This window comes from Cryptomeria japonica, chromosome 6, assembly GCF_030272615.1.
Source record: "Cryptomeria japonica chromosome 6, Sugi_1.0, whole genome shotgun sequence".
Lineage (NCBI taxonomy): Eukaryota > Viridiplantae > Streptophyta > Pinopsida > Cupressales > Cupressaceae > Cryptomeria > Cryptomeria japonica.
In genome coordinates this window covers 104670800-104680773 of record NC_081410.1, presented here as the reverse complement: position 1 = coordinate 104680773, position 9974 = coordinate 104670800, and the positions used below count along the sequence as shown (strand labels likewise).

At 32.5% G+C, this 9974-nt stretch overlaps 3 non-coding genes across 3 annotated transcripts; all 3 read left to right on the top strand.

The window, feature by feature from the left end:
• Nucleotides 1–5961: 5961 nt before the first annotated feature.
• Nucleotides 5962–6042, top strand: TRNAL-AAG (transfer RNA leucine (anticodon AAG)). The gene has a single exon. It is a non-coding gene; the product is annotated as a tRNA-Leu (tRNA).
• Nucleotides 6043–6194: 152 nt separating this feature from the next.
• On the top strand, nt 6195–6266 carry TRNAP-AGG (transfer RNA proline (anticodon AGG)). The gene has a single exon. It is a non-coding gene; the product is annotated as a tRNA-Pro (tRNA).
• Nucleotides 6267–6398: 132 nt separating this feature from the next.
• Nucleotides 6399–6470, top strand: TRNAP-UGG (transfer RNA proline (anticodon UGG)). Its single transcript has one exon. It is a non-coding gene; the product is annotated as a tRNA-Pro (tRNA).
• Nucleotides 6471–9974: the final 3504 nt, after the last annotated feature.

Genomic DNA, 9974 nt, shown 5'->3' with positions numbered 1-9974 from the left:
AATCTAGAGGACAAAAGCGCTAACCTAGAAGACAAAAGCGCTAACTGACGATGCTAATGCGCAGATTTTCAGACAAAAGTGCTAACCTGCATGACATATGCGCTAACCTGTGATGCAAATGCACTAACCTATGAGCAAAAACGCTATCAGAATTCACACATGCATGAATCTGCATTACAAATGCATTAATTTTACTTTTTGCGAGATTTTTAAAGGTATATGCAAGGTCCATGAGCCCCACGGTGGGCGCCAAAATGTGTCGACTTGAATTTCATCCTCAGAATGCTTCCTACAACAAGTTAGTTTCACAAAATACTAATGGAAATGCTATAGGAAATCCTAACTCAACCAATGAAACTACATGAAATACATATTAAAATAAAACATTATTTTTACCTTCATGATTTATGTCTCATTGTGTCCTAACTCCACTATTCCTGGTTGCAGATGGTGTGCTCTCAGACTATGCACTGATAGCTTCCAAGATGGCATATGAAGAATGGACTGATAACTGATAGTTAACTAATACTATGATATGCAATACTACATGATTATACTAAATGATAATTGCTATTTTGCTTCAAGATTAAAACTCATGGATGCATAAGTTTTACAAATGATTTGCTTGAAAATGCACTTGAAGTCTCTTGAAGTCTAACTCTCTCTCAACTGAAGCTCTTGATTTTATAGACCTTGAGAGGATGAGATGATGTGGCTTAGATCAACGGTCATGATTAGATCTATAGATTTGGATGGTTGTGAGCAAAGGTGAAGGTTGAGAGAAAGGGGGAAGGAGAAGACAAGTGTCACTCATCTCACCTTGACTGGGTTGTTGACTAAGGGAATCTAGGGATGGTTGGAGAAGATTTAGGCATGATAGGACAAGTGGACTCAAGTCCTTCCTAAGATGTAGGGAGTGTTGGAGAGAATATATAAAATGGTTATGAAATATGTGTATGTACACAATATTCATTGAATTTGGAGGTTGAAGATAAATGAATTAATATTTAAGAAATATTAATTTTCTTAGCCACATGTTTGATGAGTTGGCAAAGGGAAGATGAAGTGGAGATGGAAGGTGAGTTGAAAAAGAAAGATTAAATCATTTAAGAAATTATTTAATATTTGAGACTATAGGATAGGAGAATAACTATTAAATATTGGATATTTAATTGTTTGGAGAAGATAATTAAATATTAGATATTTAATTAACTTGGTTAGAGGAATAATTAAATATTTAATATTTAATTATTTAGAGGAATAGAATAGATGAATTAATTAATAGAAAGACATGAAAATGAATTAAATAAATTAATCTTTTCAAATTAACTATTTAATAGAAGAATAATTATTAAATAAATATAAAATATTTATTTAATTGCTCATAGCCATTTTTATGTGTATACACAATCAATTAATTCCACTGGCAAGTATATAAGAGGGATTTCCCCTCTCATTTGAAAATATCAAGAAATTCAATCAAGCATCTAGGCATTCAAGAGATCAAGCATTCAAGCATTCAAGCATTCAAGCATTCAAGAGCAATTAAGCATTTTCAGTCTTCCTTCAAGCTTTGGAGCAACAATAGAGACAAGATTTCAAGCATTGAAGAGGAGATCAACATTCTACTTCATGAAACCCTAATTCCATGTGAAGGCAAGCAAAACTTTACAAGGAGGTATAAGCATTTCATTTTCAATCAATTTAACATCCCCTCAAAAAGGAGGATTTCTACTTTTAGTCATTTCATTTACATTGCTTCAACCACTTGGTTGATTCCAAAACTAGGGTTTGATCTAAAGACAAACCCTTATTCCCAACACATTTCTCTTTCAATCTGTGTGTAGGAAATAGGTGCGCAACTGTACTTCTGGAATTAAGCTTTATTTGCAGAGATGAAAAAACCCTTTTCGACACACGGAAAGTTTGGAGGACCAATAGGAGGGCACCCCCTGTCCTAACACACAGTCCTTGCAACTTTTGCTGAATTTCATAGAGAAGCTTGGAATCATCTCAAACTTCTTAGATCCAAGTGCATGACTGAATCCTGAATTTGTAGCTCGTTTTCTCATACATTGTCTTCATTTCTAGCATTTAGTCATAATTCAACTTGACAACTTACAAAAGAGGGTTAATTGCATTTCAATCACAACCAATCTACTTAGTATTCAATTCTTGCATCATTTAGGATTGGATCTAGTAGATTCATCCCCCTCTTTTGAATGTAAAGTCTCCCCAAGTGAAAATTGAACCCTAGTAAATCTCCCACCTCTTCTTTCAAGTAGTGAATTGGCTAAGGTTCCCAATTTTCCACTTTACAATTCTATTAGCTAAGACATCGTTTCCTCTTTTTTTACTTCACATGCATATATTCTAGCTCATTTATGGGTTTGTATGGAGAATTCCTTGTTGTTGTATTCATTAAGGTGTCTTCTCTTCTCTTATATTTATTTTACTCTTTATCCTTGGAATATAGACTTTGTTGCTAGCATGAGATAAAGGAACCCACCTGCAACATGTTTAATTTTCTATCATACCATCACTTTTTAAAATAATATATTAAAATTTCATAAACATAGTGATAGTAGTCCTCACAATATTACACAATCTCATTTCTTTAGAAAAACATCACTCAAAAGATTCCTTAAGAATCACCTTAGGTGAGATATGTAATGTTATATTTTTGCCATCAATGTATGAAGCCAATTCATGAGGTTGAATAGTATTAGGGGTTAAGAAGGAAACATCTTAAGTCTTTTACATGGATCTATATCTACTCAATAGAGGTGTAAAATCCTTGCTAGTGATAAGACAACTTATACGTGTACTTTTTGATAGTTAAAATTACAGTTTATTATGAGTTGGGTATGATTTATCTCCAAATCAATTATCCCATAATTTATTTTTAAATGTCTTTAATAGTTCAGACACCTGAAAGAATCCCTCCTAGGCCTAGTAGAACCTAAAGTTGAAGGAAATATCAGTTCTTATCACTTGGTCTATCCTTGTCCGACCATAATTTGCAATATGTTTACCTTGTCATCCATGTCACTTATATATAGTTTTGTAGTGTTATAAATTGTAGCCTCACACAATTTCATCCGCACCTAGACCTCACTTTCATGTTTTGGTCTCTTATTCCCTAATACTATTTTGATTATGCTCACACGCAACTAGATTTAGAATCTTCTATGCCTAAGTGGGACTTTGCTCAAATCTAGATCTTGATTGGTAGGAGCAAGACACCCTAGGCACCCTATACCTAGGACTGGGACACCTTGGGTGCCTTGGTCCTAGAACTAGGATTCCCTAAGCGCCCTATACCCAGGACTGGGACACCTTGGGTGCCATGGTCCCAGGTTTGGGATTCCCTAGGCACCATGGTCCTAGAATAGGGATGCCCTGGGTGCCATGGTCCTCCCAAAAGGGCCCAAATTTGGACCCCACCATGCGGTCACATCTTGAAGGCAGGAAAACATTCTTGGTGTTGGCCTGTTCTGAAATCTTAAACATATTTTGTGTAGTTAGGTATAAAAAATTCTAACCCCGCCATTTTCATATACAAGATCTCTCTACAAGTTTCTCAATTGAACTTTTTCAAATTCAAGAGAGAAATCAATCAAGCATCATCAAGGCATTGAAGGAGCTCTAGGTCAAAGTTCAAATTTAAAGCATTCATGATGGCATCAATGATCAAGGCTTTATGAAGACATCCTACATGACATTATCAACTTTAGCATGATGAATTCAATGCAAGATTCATCGAGGTATCAAGTTCCACTTCAAGCATTTCAAATTTAGATCTAGAGCCTTATCCTCAAAAGAAAAAAATTCACTTCAACATTTTCATTACATTTCAATTCAATTCAAGGGTTAATTCCAAACACGAGGTTTGACCTAAGGCAAACCCCCATCAACGATAATTATTTCCTTCTTTTTGTGTGTAGACGATAAATCCAGGAACCATAGATGGAGATTTCAATAGAGAAGATGATGACAATCAAATCTTTAACTTTTGCAGAGGTAAAAATTAGAGGAACGAGATGAAAAATTAGCCACGGTCTCGAGGATTTCTAACTAGCTTCTAGGAACAGTTTATGCACGACATCCTAATTCTAAAAGATTCTAGTCTATCCACATCTAACATCAAGGACCGAGACACAAATTGCCACATGCTCTTGCACTTCAGATCAAACTTGTTGTCACAAGTGCTCCTCTATTGCTTGTACTTAGACTTAGCCCCTTGTTTGCATTCCATATCTATAGCTTGTTGTTTTTGTTGTTTCATGTCAATTCTTCATCATTAACCCTAGATATAGCATTAAAATATGTTCAAATCAATGAAGAAAAAAGAACTTGATCTACATTCAATCTTCATCCATTAGATCAATTGAGTTCTCCCTTCAAAGTTTTATTTGGAAAGTTAGGCTATTTCCTAGTTTTACAAGGCTTAACTTGTGTAACCCTAAAATTTCCCATCCATTACAAGTTTGTATTTATGGATTCAAGTTATAACAAATATAAGAAGCAACAAAGTACACTAATTATGTCTTTGATTCATTTCCCCCTTAGATTAAGCCAATTGGTTGACTTATTCATGTGGTAGTGATAGGTGACAGAAAATATTATATATGAAGTGTTGCAAGTGGTTATGTAATTATAGTTGTGGAAAAATGCATCTATGATTGACAAATAACAAGTGATTTTTTTTAGCTAGAGGAATTTAGGTTGGAAGAGGAAACATTAGTTGAGGAATTTAGTTATAGTTGTGGAAAAATACATCTATGATTGACAAATAACAAGTAATTATTGAGTACACATTAGTGGTTAAAGTTATGGTTATAAGGAAAATATTTGAATTAGGGTTAACTTATGTTTAGAGTTTAAATACAATTCAGGTTAAAGATTAATTATTTTAGGTTTAATGTTAGATTAGGGTTTAAGTAGGATTGTCATTGGGAATCAATTAGGGTTAAGGTTAGATTTAGAATTAGAATTAAAGATAGGATTAGGGTTAGGAATGAATTAGCATATTGATAAATGTTATATTAGGGTAAATAAATAGGGTTAATGTGTAGAATATTTTAAATTTCCTTCATGTAGTCGAAAGGATTTATTGAACCGTTTCACATCAATCTTGTTATAATCAACTCTTTGTTGTTATTTGTGAATATTAAATGTTTTCAAATTTGATATCTCTCCACATACTTTACTTAGATTTTTTAAAATATAAGTATGCTAGTTTATCTAAGGATGGGGTCCCATTGAGGGGGGCTTCCTAAAAAATAGAGCTGGAGCTGCTTAAGATTTTTTAGGAATATTTAAATGTTTGTGGTCTCATGAATTTTATTTTACACTTCAGTTTAAAATTTAAACTCCTAAATTTAAGGATGTTGACAGTGTCATCTCAAGTTTAAACTCTTAAAATTAATCAAGTTGGTTGTAAATACATTTAGTTTAGTCTCAAAAATTCTAATGATTCACAAGTGGCATAAAATATTTCTAAGCTAGTGGGGCAATTTCTAGCACCACCCCATTTTCACCTGCTTAAAATTGCATGCCTAAAAGTTAGGGGCTCCTATTTTTAGGGAAAAGATTCTAAATAATCCCATAGCAGAAAAAAAAAAAAATTCTTGCAACCACCTTTTTCTTAAAAATGAAGCTTAAGCCCCCTCCATAAGACACCTGCCTAAATGTTGTTACTATTCCAAGTAAAATTAATTTACGTCTCAAATCTTAAAATAAATTAATTTTTTTTAAAAATTGAAAAAACTAAATTATAACATAAAGAAGAGAAACAGCAAAGAAGAGCATTACAAAGACGATGTATATGCGGTATGATTTAGACAACTGACTAAAAGAGGAAAGAGGCTCAAATAATTGCTGTGGGGGACAGAAATGCACATCTGGAACAAATGGATCATATTTAATAAAAAATATTCTTAACTATAAAAAGCACCTGTTGGGATGGCCGAGTTGGTCTAAGGCGCCAGATTAAGGTTCTGGTCCGAAAGGGCGTGGGTTCAAATCCCACTCTCAACAGCAGAACTTGAAAGTATTTTTGTTTTCGATTTACTGTTTCATGGGTTTTTAAATTGTTTATAAATCCCGGACCTCTAGAGGTCGGAGGAAACGTTGCCTTGAAACATTAGTTTTTGAATTACCATAAAAATTTTCATAAATAATGCACAAATGGGCATTTGGTCTAGTGGTATGATTCTCGCTTAGGGTGCGAGAGGTCCCGAGTTCAATTCTCGGAATGCCCCAAATAAGCTTTTTTGTGTATTTCCATTTTTGCATTACATACAGGCAGAGCAAACCCAACGACGATATTATCGTATCGACCATATAATCTACTTTTTAAATTTGATGTTGATTAGAAAGAGGTAATCAACAGTGGGCATTTGGTCTAGTGGTATGATTCTCGCTTTGGGTGCGAGAGGTCCCGAGTTCGATTCTCGGAATGCCCCTTTCCTTTGCTTTCTGCTTTCATTTTATCTACTCCTGGCCAATGTATTTCTGAGATTTCCTCCCTCCATAACCGTTTCCCTTTTTAAGACTTGATACCATGATGTTATTATTTTGAAAAAGATATTGAAAGATCTCATGAAACATGAAACACAAAAACAATGAAACGTTCACTTGATATTATGATGATGTTATTATTTTGAAAAAGATACTAAATATTTATTGAAAGATCTCATGAAACATGAAACACAAAAATAATGAAACGTTTACTTGACATTATGTGATGGTTAATCGTTGATTTCTCTTTGAATTGGTCAAGGTTATTTATGCTTTCAATTGAACTCTAGATGGAAACCTTTCTATTGAACGAGTGCTCTATGCTATGTATATGGACCCATAAGACTACCCACAATTTAGAGGTAGTTGACATCTCTTGCTATAGATAGAGAACCTTCATCAACGGAGGGGTATAAGTGCAGTAAAGACCCTTACTAGGCTTAACAATGAGAGCAAAGTGATTAAGACATGTCAATCATCCTTAAGCCTCAACAATTTCTTATGGTGAAGTTATATTTACAAACACTCTCATGAGCTTTATTAAGACCTTCATAAACAATCATTTTCCTCCATGTTAGCTACAAGTTTGACCAAGTTGTCATGACTTGTGAAAGATACTAAACAATTCCTTCACACGAAAGAGTTCTACGAAATGCAAAGATAAAATAAAATTTCTAGTCACTCTATTTCCCATTTAAGGATATACAAAAGTTCCTATTAAATAACCCACCTTATCCTTAAAACCAATGAACTGGTGTTGTTGAATCAACCTCAAACCCATTAGACACATACGATGATAAGAAATTAGTCAATAGTTTAGACTTAAAAGACTACATTAATTATTGCATAAACTCCAACTACCTAAATGAGCCACAACATTCTCATCCAGCTCCCAAAACTAATACATTTTCTAAAATATCATTAGAGCCTTTCTAATTGCATTTTTTTTTAAATTGCCACTTGTGATTGGTGCCTAAAATGGTTGGTGATGAACAAACATTACCACACATTTCTATGGTGAAATCCAAGCACAAAATAAATAAGCCATTCTCATGTAAAACATTTGAGACACTTCTCCAATCATCATAACATTCCTTTATTTTTCCTAAAAAAATAGTAAAATTTACTTCTATGGTGTTTCACAAGGTAACCTAGTGGATGTCAACCTGAAACGAACAATTAAGTGAAGTTGCAAACTCTTCTAACTGGGCTTAAGATGTGTGAGTCAAAACACATTGGTTGTATTGACATAGAAGGCCTAACTTGATGATATGCATCAACATTGTTTGAAGTAGAAGCATCTCTATTTGAAAATTAACATATTGGAGCATGTTTGGCCGCTTTGTGATAGATTGGCTATTTTTCATTACAACATTGTTATGAAAAGGAGAATAAAGTAGTAAGTATAATGGCCAATCATGCTTTTGAATATCCTGAGGACATAATTATAGTGGCAACCAAAAAATGTGGAATAAATAACATCAATCCACATAGATGATTGTAATTTTGATATGGAAGTATCGTCATTCATTTCAAAGTTTAAATTGCTAGCTCTTTAGATTACTGTTGAATTAGTGTTTGTATTCTTATGGAATCTAACAAAATTATAATTTAGTAGTGGAGACAACGCATCCCCAATAGACTTGAATATTTTCTATATCATAAATGGAAATTTCCACTCACCTAAGGGATCCATACATGCTTAGATGAACATGTTGAATATATTTGTTGGTAGAGCATTAATTATGGAGTTTTATCTAGTATTTATATCACTACGTACAATGAAAATTTAAAAGTGTGGTTGTAGATGCCATAGATGATTGTGGCATTACAATTTATGCAGGCACTTTTGGAGGAGTTTTCTCACTTCAGGTGCTCAAGGAAAAAAGTGTTATAAGGAAGGTTTATCAACTTCTTAGGTAACTTGGATATATAAAGTATAATTTTGGAAGATTTAGGAAGATCATGAAAGAGAAATTGTCAATCTAACTCAAGAACAATAGGCATAGGTGACTAAACTTATTGATGATCTTCTCTATTCCCCACATAATAAAACTTGAGGGGATATGAGTCTAACAAGAAAGGTGATGTTGAGGACTTTATTAAGAGGATGGTGAATAGGCTAATGTTGGAAATCTTGTTTAGAGGTTTTTACAATTATCTCTTGTTTTCGTATAGACACACAAACACACATACTCATTATCTTACACACAATCGAATCCAGAAAGGCACTCTTGATAATTATATGATGGATTGTGGAAATCTCTTAGAACTGACACATACTCATTACAAGATTATAAATATTATCCTTGAGGTGAGTATTTATTTCGCCATGTCTTTTAGTCAAGTCTCCCACTACACAAATATGATCTATTTAAATTATAAAAACCACATACTAAATTTTCTCCCTTAAATTACATAAAAAATCTATGATCACTAATGGCATATTATTTAGAGACAGCGATCCACCCTTCGTCCTCACCATGAAAGTTAGTAATGTTTATGTTGAATGAGACCTTGTGGATGAAGGATTTATAACTTATGTCACTTCCTTTTATTTTAACAAAACCTCCTCTTCTATGTAATTAGGGTTGAATCACATTATACCCACATTTTTTTAGAGTAAGATTCACAATTTATATGTTTGCACTCACCTTTAATACTTTGTTAGGCTACCCATAATCCCATTTTAGGATATTTATTATGTCTAATGTTTCTAGGTGTACCAAGATTTCACACCTTAGATCTACTTATAAGGTACAACATAAATAACATGTATTTGTGTAATTAAACGTAATAATTTTATATGAAAGTTCATTTTTAAAAGAATAAATATATATATTTTGAAAATAATAAATTTTCTGTAAATAATCAATTTTTTTTGTTATCAATTCATTGTTGTAAGTTGTTATTATATTACACAAATAAAGATTATTTTTTATGTCTATGTATCAATTTAAAAATTAAATATTAATAATCTTTATGTTTGTAACATAAAAATAGAAATAAATATCTATTTTCACAAAACATATAAAAGAAATAATCAATCACATGATGATATATGAGATGATCTAGAATACATATTTGAATAGACATTTTTTTATTATGAATAAATGTCAATATTTCTCTCTATTAAATACTATTAAACCTATTAACATAATAATAATAAAAAGTGGGTCAAAATAATGACATTTCTAGAATAGATTGAACACAAACTCAACCATTGCAACATAAAACAAACTTGCTACAACAGATAAAAGAGAAGGAAAAAAATCTTGACCATTGATTTCTAATATCAAATCTTTCAACAAAAATTGTTAAAATTTTCAAAAAATTCTATTATTAGTTAACACTTTAAATAAGAAGATTTTTGTTTATTTTTGTATTGTACAAGATTTGAATATACCATCTCAATGTCTACGACAACTCGACGACATTAACTTTACCAC